We start from the raw sequence: 12,379 nt of genomic DNA on the forward strand, positions 1-12,379 counted from the left end.
ATGAACGCCCCCCAACCGCTGGTGATTTCCAATCAAAGGTCTCACGACTTCGAATACCCACCGACCACTAGTTTATTACAATTTCTATCCTTCATATACGCGCTGACGGGTGGGCCCTATGGTAATGTGCGCTGCTGAATGTGGACCGTTTGACTAGTCAATTGATTGTGTTATCAACAAATTACGGAGCTGTATGGTGAGCCAGTGACCGTATGATCACCCTAAAATGTACTCCTATTTTATTAACACAGTACATACTCAAACTACCATTTCTTTCTTTCATATACGGGCTGACAGGTGGGCCCCATGGTTACGCGCCATGATGGTGCAACACTAGTTGTGCCATTTGACTGGTCAATTGGTTGTGTCATCAACAAAATACGAAGATGTACGGGTGAGCCAGTGACAGTATAATCATGACATGTATTTTTTTAACATGGTACAGACGCAAGGGCTCATATATATGCGCAAGCACTCACCGCTATAAGCACACACACGCGAACCCTACCCCTATGAGCACCTTCGAGAGAGTGGGCCGGCATATATGATCTTGAGATTTTATGAAGTCACCATAGGTGCCTCGTAGTCGAGTGGAACATCTCCTCCCACTAAACGTACATCGCCAGAAAATACTGAAATTAACACAAGATAAATGCGAGCACCGGGACTTTAACCTTGGTGGGCTCGAGAAACCACTGTCCTCTAATCATCCAACCACATTTTGGTTAGCATGACAAAATGTATGTGGTGACCATGATGAGCTTATTCTGAAGTCCAGTGACCATATCATGTTTTCGCTTCAAATACAATGACCGTAAGTGTCGTCAACAAAACACGGAGCACGCATCAAATGCAAAGTCCGTCAGTGTCATCAACAAAATATGGAGACATATCGGGAGCTAGATATCGTTGTACTATTGTATATGCTTATTTTCTTAGTGGCCGATTGCGTGTGTGGTGTGGTGGGCACATCATTTCTAGTTGTGGTGGGTCAACATGAAGACTCATGGGTCGGCTCCATCCTGCGCCACATATAGGTTCGACCGAGACGTGTTATACGGAGACCCATGTGGAGGACTCGGCGTACAACACGAATCTACCAGAGTCGCAGAGGACTCTATCCCCACTGGTGATAAGCCGACTATATACGATTTGTAACCCTAGGCCCTTAGTATGTTATACAAGCTTGGGGGCTAGTTCGTTGATAGTATACACACGCGCACGATGTCTGGTATTCACGTGTACTTTGTACACACCCCTATCACTAATATACAGTACCAGGAGTAGGCTCTTTCTTCAACTGCAAGGGTCCGTTCCGAACTAGGGTAAAACTTTGCCTCGTATTACCATCCAGCCTAACAGCCAGGGATATCCTACCAAATGATATGATGAAATCATATCTGCCAACTACTATTAGAGAGGTGTGTTGGGGGGGCAATGTGTGCGAGAGAGGCCTAAAGATAATGTGCGTGCGTATAGAGGGCTAGTAGAGACCGTGCATGTGTATATATGCATGTGAGAGAAATAGTGTTTTCTAAATGAGATTAGTGAAAAGAGTGGTACAGAGAGAGAGAGAGAGAGAGAGAGCATGTCGACACCCTGAGAGAGATTGTGAGCATGTGTGAAAGAGAAATGCCGATGCATATAAAGTGTGTGCACTTATGCGTTAGATAGAGAGATATATAACACGTTTGTGAGAACGGGGCGAGGCATAGTGCATCTATGTGTAAAAGGCGGTTCTACGCATTAAATTAAAATATAAATGGCATTATTATTTTTGGATGAGATCGTGAATTTTGCAAAATTGCGTATGGACGAAAATCGGTCTATCAGACACCCATACTCTATTGAATTCTAGCATGTGCATGTGTTTATTTCATATTATCCATCCATAGAGTGAGAGCGGTTTGAAATACAGGCAATGGATGCTTTTGCAATTCATATATAAACATTAATTAGTGCACTCCATGTTGTTAGTGTGAAGCACTTTATACATTTGTCACTTGCATGGATACATTCCAAATTGCTAGCTACGAAATAAAATACATGTCGAATTCAACATAAAGGGGGTTTCGAAGATTCGAATTCATAGGAAGTGCATTCATCTATTTGAACCCGAGATAATGGCATTTGTAAATCAGATGTAAAAGGGGGCATCAATCTTTGTTGTGAGTTTGAACATGCTATATATATTCATACGCATATCTAACTTTTTTTGCAACCAAGGAGATTATACCTAGAACCATGCATGAACTGAGGTAAGTTGCATATTTTTTAATATATACTCGTGTACAATGTATATTAAAATGTACCCCCTCCATTCGAAAATAATCGTAGCTTTAGGATTTTCAAGAGTAAAGATTTGTGAAGTTTGACAAATCCTGAAAGTTCAATTCAAGAGAACCGAAAACGTTAATACTTCTGCACCCAAATATTGAACGAAGCGCCAATTAGGTCTCTAGTCACCCGAAACCGCGCGAGACTAATGATTTGGTGGTAGGAAATTACTGTCCTGACTCTGGCCCGTGTAGCCTATCGGCCCAATGTCCAAAGGTCTAAACCGGGGTAGGTTTGTAACTTCACCAAGACGCCAGTCTCAACCGCCTCCGAGAAGCATTCATACGCCGTGCGCGCCTAAACACCCATGCGCTCGGCCGAAATCTATCCCGCCCACATTTGGGATACCTGTAATGACTGTCCTACCCCCAACCCACAATATGTCTGAAATTTTAGATGGGGGCAAAGTTTGTAACTTTCCCCAAATTTCAAACAAGCGCGTCTCAAACCGAAACATTGTTCCCCCTTAGTTCCCTGCCTCCCTTTGTTTCCCCATTCATACTCCGTGGGCGCAAAAACGCCCTCTCCACCAGCCGAGAAACCCCAGCCTCCTCCGTCCTCCACCCCATAGCGGCCAATCCACCGCCGCCCTCCTCCATCACGCTGGAGCTGGTACCCCGACGTCGTCGTCCAACGCAACCGCAACCGCAACGCCCTAAAGGACTTAGTAGCTAAAGCCAAGGCAGAGCTGCCTCCACGACACCGACGCCGATGTGCGCAGTACCAGAACCGCTCTGACCACGCCGTCCTGCGCCTCACTGCTGAGGCTCCACTGTCGCAACCGTCCACCGCACCAGAGCTGTTCCCGATGCGCCGTCGTTCGCCGCCTCGGATCTGCTTCCCCGCCGCCGATAGACGGCCACCGCACCACACTCAACAACTTGGCCATGGGTTCGTCCAAGGTTGCACCGTCCTCCACAACTTTTGGTTTCCGGAGAACAACAAGATCGGCGGAAAAACAGAAGGAGGACACAGCACTGCCAGCAGGAAGAGGTACTCCTCTTCCCTTATTCATGCAAATCTTACGTCTCCGCTCACAGCGTATTCATCCCACGAAAGAAACTAGTTGAGCAATTCTTATTGCATCTTCTTCGTGATACTAAATGCACAAGGTTTCCTCCCTTTTACTATTTCACCTTTGCTAGAGGTCAGTAGCCCGCCTGGATTTCAATTCAGGGTCAGTCGAACCACAATTAAAAGAAGCTGCACCCGCTTAGGCACGCGGAGCACCTAGTCCGCCTGTTCCCCGGGGAAGCGGTGCATCGGTGTCTATCATAGGGGTGTGGGGCGCTGGAGCTGTTTGCGCCCGATCTGGAGGTCGACGGGGCTTGAATGGATGGCCGGGGGGGCGGTGCCAAGCACGGCGGTGCGGTGAGGTCGACAGGAGGGCGCGGGCAGGGGAGGAATACTGGGCCTATGGTCGCTGGCGTTTCGAGGAAGATCGTCAACACTGACTGGCTGGAGGTAGATGAAGGTGATCTGCCCGTTCTTTGTACATCGGACGGTGCAGAAAAAATGGACTGACCTATTTGCTTTCAGTCGACTGTTATTTTCATAGAATCCTGTAGTAATTGAGTGTGCCATGCATGTTGTAGAGCTATCATATGTCTCCCGTCATTTATTTCTCACCGACCTGCTATCTGCTACCTTTACACTGTACTAATTGTGCACACACTTCACCCATACTCACACTATTGTTTTTTTATGCATGGGTATTTCAGACTCTGACGCAGTGTTGATGAATGCAGAAAAGAAAAGACAAAAGTCACTCCAATGTAATTCGAAGATAAGCAGTAAGTGTTTCAGCGCTCTAATGGGTGCAGTGTCAGCAGTTGGAGACAGTAAACGTACCTCTGCAGTTGATGATCTCAATTGCCACACACAACCATCCCAGGTGCTTGCTTTAACTTCACGCTGTCAAATGTGGTTGCATGTTGTATATGGTGTCTAGCTTGTATTGCTTCCAATTTGGTTAAAAATTGCATCTGCTTACTTTACACATTATACCTTTGATATGACATGCCTTCCTGTTTTTGATACATACTACATATGTCTATTAACCATGTTCGTACATCAAACTAATGCTCTTTTGTATCCCTCATCAATCACTTATGATGAGATAGTCACCCGGGTGGTTTACTGTGAGACGCCCTACTCGTTTAAAGAGTGCCGTGTCATCCTCCCCACATGATTCTCGAGAAACAGCAATGCTAAATGAAGATAGTCAACGTAGCTCTCTAGTTGATCACCGCAATTCCCCCACACCACCATCGCAGGTGCTTGCTCTTACTTGGCAGTGTGATATGTGGTTGCATGTTGCATATGGTGTCTACCTTGTAATGCTTCTAATTAGGGTAAATTGCATCTGCTTAGTTAACACATTATACCTGTGAATATGACATGCCTTCCTGTTTTTGGTACATACTACGTCTTTCTATTAACCATGTTCTTACATCAAACTACTTCTCTTGTGTATCCCTCATCAGTGCTCCTAATTTGTTAAATTGCATCTCCTTAGCTTACACATTATACATGTGAATATGACACGCCTTCCTGTTTTTGGTACATACTACATCTGCCTATCACACCATGTTCTTACATCAAACTATTGTTCTTGTGTATCCTGCGTCTATCGCTTATGATGAGACAGTCACGCGCGTGGGTTAATATGAGACACAATACTCTTATAAAGAATGCAATTTCATCCTCTCCAAATGATTCTCAAGAAACAGCAAGCCTAAATGAAGATATTGAACTTTGCTCTGTACCTGAAGACACCACTTCCCCTACACCACCATCACAGGTGCTTGCTCCAACTTTGCAGTGTGATATGTGGTTGCATGTTGTATACAGTGTCTAGCTTGTAATGCTTCTAATTGGGGTAAATTGCATCTGCTTAGTTTACACACTATACCTGTGAATATGACATGCTTTCCTATTTTTGGTACACACTACATCTATGTGTTAACCTTGTTCTTACATGAAACTACCTCTCTTCTGTATCCTGCATCAATCACTTACGATGAGTCACCTTTATTCGATGCATATTGCATATTATTTCTAGCATGTTGCCATGTATTGCTTCTAATTTGGTCAAATACATTTGTTAGGGCACCCTTTTAATTTGGCAGAGTAATATTGGTTTCATCTTTCATATGGTTTCTAGCTTGCATCGATTCTAACAAGTTCAAGCACCTTGTGCTTAGTTTACACTTTATACATCATACATGTCAATATGTCACGCCGTCCTGTTTTTCATACATATTCCATCCTCCTATCATGTGGCTGCCTTACATGAAAGTAGTGTCATCAGTATCATGCATCAATAAGTTCTGAAGAGCAAATTTTATTCCTTTTTCTTGTGGGTTTGACTTGACAAGGCAAAATCAAGAAAGAGGAAGGAAATGAGTAAGGAAGGCGATGAAGGTGGTCCTTTGCAGCAACGTAAACGGAGCATCTGTATCGATTCTCCTTGTACTGATAGTGCATTACATTGTCCAAGTCTCCGCTCCCCTACTCCACCATCCAAGGTGCTTGCTCTAACTTGGCAGTGTGATATCTGGTTGCATGTTGCATATGGTTTCTAGCTCGTATTGCTCCTAATTATTGTAAACTGCATCTGCTTAGCTTACACATGATACATGTGAATATGACACACTTCCTATTTTTGGTACATACTATATCTGTCTATCACACCATGCTCTTACATGAAACTACTCTTCTTGTGTATCCTGCATCAGTCACTTATGATGGGACACCTTTAAGTTGGCAGTGTGATATTGGGTTGCGTCTTGAATATGATTTCTAGCATGTATTGCTTCTAGTTTGATGAACGCCACCTATGAAGAGACAGTTTTAACTTGGCAGAGTGATATTGATTGCACCTTCCATATGGTGTCTTGCAGTGTTTCTAATTTGTTGAAGTGCCTTCTGCTTAGTTACCACATCATAGGTGTGAATATGTCAAGCCGTCCATTTTTTCGTACATATTCCATCCTTGTATCATGACTTTGCCTTTCATCAGAGTAGTGTTCGTCAGTATCATGCATGAATGAGTTCTGAAGAGCGAATGATATTCCTTTTTCTTGTCGGTATGACCTCACAATGCAAAATCAATAAAGCTGAAGGAAATTGGCAAGGCATTGAATGACGGTGGTCCTTCCGAGCAACTGAAACGGAGGTTCTCTACAGATTCTACTCCGCCATCCTCCAACAAAATTCGCAAGACAACGCAAGGCTAGACAGTCAACGTAGCTGTGTAGATTATGAGCACATCTCCCCTACTCAACCATCACAGGTGCTTGCTATAACTTGGCACTATTATATGTGGTTGCATGTTGCGTATGATGTCTAGCTTGTATTGCTTCTAACTTTGTTGAATTGCATCTGCTTACTTTACACATAATGCCTGTGAATATGACATGTGTTCCTGTTTTTACATCAGACTACTATTCTTGCATATCCTGCATCAGTCACTTATGATAAGGCACCTTTAAGTCGCCACTATGATATTGGTTGTGTCTTGCATATGATTTCTAGCATATACTGCTTCTAATTTGTTGAAACGCCATACAGTTTGAACTTGGCAGAGTGATATTGGTTGCATCTTTCATATGGTGTCTAGCTTGCAGTGCTTCTAATTTGTTGAAATGCCTTCTGCTTAGTTACCACATCATAGGTGTGAATATGTCACACCATCCTGTTTTTCATACATATTCCATCCTTGCATCATGTGTTTGCCTTTCATCCGAGTAGTGTTCGTCAGTATCATGCATGAATGAGTTCTGAAGAGAGAATTTTATTCCTTTTTCTTATCGGTTTGACTTCACAAATGCAAAATCATTACAGCTGAAGGAAATTAGTCCGGCAGTGGATGATGGTGGTCCTTCGGAGCAACTCAAATAGGGGGTCTCTACAGATTCTACTCCGCCATCCTCCCAACAAGATTCGCAAGACAACACAAGGCTGGACAGTCAACGTAGATGTGTAGATGATGAGCACATCTCCCCTACTCCACCATCACAGGTGCTTGCTCTAACTTGACACTATTATATGTGGTTGCATGTTGCGTATGATGTCTAGCTTGTATTGCTTCTAACTTGAATTGCATCTGCTTACTTTACACATAATGCCTGTGAATATGACACGTGTTCCTGTTTCTAGAACATATGTGTACATGATGAGCACATCTCCCCTACTCCACCATCACAGTTGCTTGCTCTTACTTGGAACTGTTATACGTGGTTGCGTTTTTCGTATGATGTCTAGTTTGTATTGCTTCTGATTATGTAGAATTGCATCTGCGTAGCTTACAACTTATACCTGCAATGATCACTTACACATAAGACACATTTAACTTGGGACTGTGATGTAGGTTGCATTTTGCATTGTCTTCTAGCTTGTACTGCTTCTAATTTCTTGAAATGGCACTTACGACGAGACACTTTTTACCTGATAGAGTGATATTGGTTGCATGTTCATATGGTGCCTAGCTTTCATTTCTTCTAATTTTGTTGAAATGCCTTCCGCTTACTGTTTTTTCATACATATTCCATCCTCTTATCGTACGTGTGAATATGAAACGCTGTCTTTTTTTGTATATGTTCCATCCTCCTATCCTGTGCTTGCCTTACATCAAAGTAGTTTTCGTCTGTATCATGCATCAACCAGTTATGCAGAGCTAATTTTATTCATCTTCTTGTGGTTTTGACTTCATAAGGCAATATCAGAAAATAGGAAGGAAAAGAGTAAGTTAGGGGATGTTGGTCGTACTCCACACCGATGCAAACAGAGACTCTCTAGATTTGCCACTGCTACTACTAATGAAGTTGAAGTCCCAAGTCTACATGATGAGTTCATCTCCCACACTCCACCATCGCAGGTGCTTGCTCTAAGTTGACAGTGTGATAATTGGTTTCATGTTGCATATGTTGTCTAGCCTGTATTTCTTCTATTTTGATTAAATTGCACCTGCTGAGTTTATATGTTATACATGTGCATATGACATGGCTTTCTATGTCTAGAATACACTCCATCTATCTAACATACCATGTTCTTACATCAAAGTACTGCTGTTGTGTATCCCGCATCAATCACTCATGATTGGATGCTTTTAACATGGCAGTTTGATAGTGGTTGCATCTTCAATTGATTTCTATGTTGTACTGCTTCTAATTTTTCGAATTGCCACTTATGACAAGACACTTTTAACTTGGCAGAGTAATATTGGTTGCATCTTTCATATGGTGTCTAGCTTGCATTACTTATATTTTCTTGAAAATCCTTCTGCTTAGTTTGCACATCGTAGCTGTGAATATGTCATGCCGTCCTGTTTTTCTTACATATTCCATCCTCATACGGTTGTCTTACATCAAAGTATTGCTTGTCTGTATCATGCATCAATGAGTTCTGAAGAGTGATTTTATTCTTTTGTGTTGTGGGTACAGCTTGACATGGCAAAGTCAAAAAAGAGCGAGGAAAATAATATAGTAGGGAGTGCTGTTACTCGTCGGGTGTAACGGAAAAGGTTCTGCCGTCGAGACTCTGCTGGTACTTATAGTGCAGTAGAAGGTCCAAGTCCACCGGCTAAATCTACAAACATAGTATCACCTGCTCCACCAGCTGCAGCATCCGCTTCAACTATACCAGCATCTCAACCAGTTACTCGTTCGTTTGCTCCGGAACTGGCAAGTTCCCAAGCTGCCTTCACACCTAACACTACTTCCGAAGCACTGCTGACACAACAGGACTTGGCAAGATCAGATGAACCTCATGAGCATCAACACCAAGACGGTACCTGACCGAGTCAAGTCGCAGTTGCATGCTCCTTTATACGTACTCTCACAGTTTGATGTACACTAACACTTTCCATATTCGTTGTTGAACTAGCACCACAGCGCAAGCGGAAACAGACATCAGGGATAATGCTTGACAGATTAACAAAATCTAAAGGACGAAGAATGGAGATCCATTTTGAGGCAGGTTTAAAAAGGCCATGTGATGCTACAGAGTCAGCCAAGATAGTATCAGAGGCAGCCGTTGCCGTTAGGTGTCATGCGCATATCCTCCCAACATGGATCCAGCACAGGAATGAGAAAGAAAATACCCAGTTTAACACCTTCCTTGACCATTTATCCGTAAGTAATGTTATTCACCGCAATTAGTAATATTGTCTTGCTCTGTCCCATACTTTCTAGCTTCCTCCTAATAAGACTCACATTCTTTTTTCAACAGATGAGGTTCAAGTTGGATCCAAAAGATGATGCAACTAAACAAGCATGCACTCATGTTTTTCAGTCTGCTCTGCGACAGTATCGGTACCACCTTAGAAAATCTCACTTTGAAGGCAAGGCTAACTGTCGGTGTCAAAACCGGCAGATCTCGGGTAGGGGGTCCCGAACTGTGCGTCTAGGCGGATGGTAACAGGAGACAAGGGACACGATGTTTTTACCCAGGTTCGGGCCCTCTCGATGGAGGTAAAACCCTACTCCTACTTGATTGATATTGATGATATGGGTAGTACAAGAGTAGATCTACCACGAGATCAAGGAGGCTAAACCCTAGAAGCTAGCCTATGGTATGATTGTTCTTCGTCCTATGGACTAAAACCCTGCGGTTTATATAGACACCGGAGAGGGCTAGGGTTACACAGAGTTGGTTACAATGGTAGGAGATCTACATATCCGTATTGCCAAGCTTGCTTTCCACGCCAAGGAAAGTCCCATCCGAACGCGGGACGAAGTCTTCAATCTTGTGTCTTCATAGTCTTGGAGTCCGGCCGATGATGATAGTTCGGCTATCCGGACACCCCCTAGTCCAGGACTCCCTCAGTAGCCCCTGAACCAGGCTTCAATGAAGACGAGTCCGGCGTGCATATTGTCTTCGGCATTGCAAGGCGGGTTCCTCCTCCGAATAGTCCATAGAAGATTGTGAACACCAGGATAGTGTCCGACTCTGTAAAATAAATTCCACATACCATCGTAGAGAGAATATGTAGCGACCCGAGCTCAGATGGTCAAGTCTCTGTGCTCAGGTGTCATCCCTGCATCAGTAATGCTGACACCACAAAGTACTTCGAAGGATTTATAACAGAGTAGAAATCACACACTTATTACATCGAATGTCTCAAAAGAGAACTTATTACAATAATATGGCTTAAGGCCATCTAAAGCGATAACAGCGGAAGGCTTGGAAGATAAAGTCAGTCCATCAACTCCAACGGCATAGCTGAGCTACACGGCAACGACCTACGAACCTTACTCCTCGTCTGAAAAGTCTGCAACATAATACGTTGCAGCCCGAGAATGGGTCAGCACATGGAATATGCTGGCAATGTAACACAAAAGAGCAATAACAGAATAATGCTACCACTACATGCATATTTGGCTGGTGGAAAGCTCTATGGTTACAGTTTTGCGAAAAGCAATTTTTCCCTACTACAAAGGAATCAATTTTAATTTAACTATCATGGTAGTTGAAACATCATTTGAGAAGGTAACCCCAACTCAATGATCCCAATTAAAAGTAATTAACAACCCATCAATATTAATGTTAAGAGTGTTGATATACATGCGAATACTCAAGTAATAGATACTCAGAATTGTCCATGACTGGGGACACGGCTAACCATGATTAGATTGTACACTCTGCAGAGGTTTGCGCACTTTTCCCTGCAAGACTCGATCGCCTCCGTTGATTCTCGCACTGCATGGTGTTTGAGAGACGGATGACCGAGACACAGTCTTTCAGAAGCATTAACTCTCTACTCCGGGCAGACCATACCAAACCTACAAACCCACTACCTACTGATCCACCTCTTCAAGAGCTTCACGCAACTTACTCAAACTATGCTAGAGCCCATAATAGCTTGCGACTGCACACAGAAGTTTCTAGCATGAATAGACTCAGTTCCCTTTGAGCCTGGGTGGCGGTCCATAGGAGAATCACACGGTAACCCCGGGATTTCCAAAAATAAAACAGGCAATCACTGGTAACCCCAGGTGCCTCAATCCACCCAGATGTGTATTAAAGTTGCCACCTTAAGTAAACCATTAATTATCAATCTCACATCTGTCATGGATATCACTCAAACCCAATCCACATCTACGAGCATAGCATGGCAATGTAAGCATAACGTAGAAGTAACTCCCAAGGGTTTGATAATAAACAGGGTAATAGGTTCTACCTCATCAACTACTTCCCAATACCCACATGTTAAAGGCATCCTAATCATGCAATGTTTGGGGATTGAAACTAATGCATAAAAACTGGGTATGAAAAGAGTATTATCAATGTGTTACTTGCCTTGCTGACGATCCGGGTATCCTAGAGACTCGTAGTAACACGCTTCGCACTCCGGGAATTCTATCGCAAGCAAACAATAACATACATAAGCAACAAACAAAGATGCACAAGTAGAACTCCAAATAAAATAGTTTGACCGGAGAGTTCAACTAAAGAACTCCGGTTTGCTAGAAGAATCAAATCAAACAAAGCAACGAAACTCAAACGGCAAAAGAAACAACTTCGTTTTGCTATTCTGGATATAGGTCAAATTTTACAGAAGAAAAATCTTGTTTGAGTTGATTATTCGGAAAGAGGGTTTCGAGATGAAACTCCAGGCGCTTGAATCGCCTGATTCCGGTAAACGAGCGAAAAGATAAACAGGTTTGAAAATCGGATCAGAAATCGCGATCAGAATAATCGCGGAATAAATCCGATAAAAAGTAAAACGACGAGCTGCTAAACAGACGAACGTTCGTTAACAGAAACTAAACAGTGAACACGTTCGTTAGAACGAACCGACGAACGGACGTTCGCTAAGTAAATAAACCGGGAATAAAATAAAATAAACCGATCTAAGAAAAAAACGATCTAGGGTTTTTCAAAAAAAACCGAAGGGTTTATTTAAAAAAATGCGGCGGGGTCAGGTACCTCCGGCGAGGCTCGTCCGGCAGGGCAGCGGCTCCGGGGGGCTTGGCAACGGGCGGCGGGGCTGCGGGGTGGCGGCGGGAGGCGGTGGCGACGTGGGGCGGCGGCGGCG

Source organism: Triticum aestivum, chromosome 7B (assembly GCF_018294505.1).
Source record: "Triticum aestivum cultivar Chinese Spring chromosome 7B, IWGSC CS RefSeq v2.1, whole genome shotgun sequence".
Classification (NCBI taxonomy): domain Eukaryota; kingdom Viridiplantae; phylum Streptophyta; class Magnoliopsida; order Poales; family Poaceae; genus Triticum; species Triticum aestivum.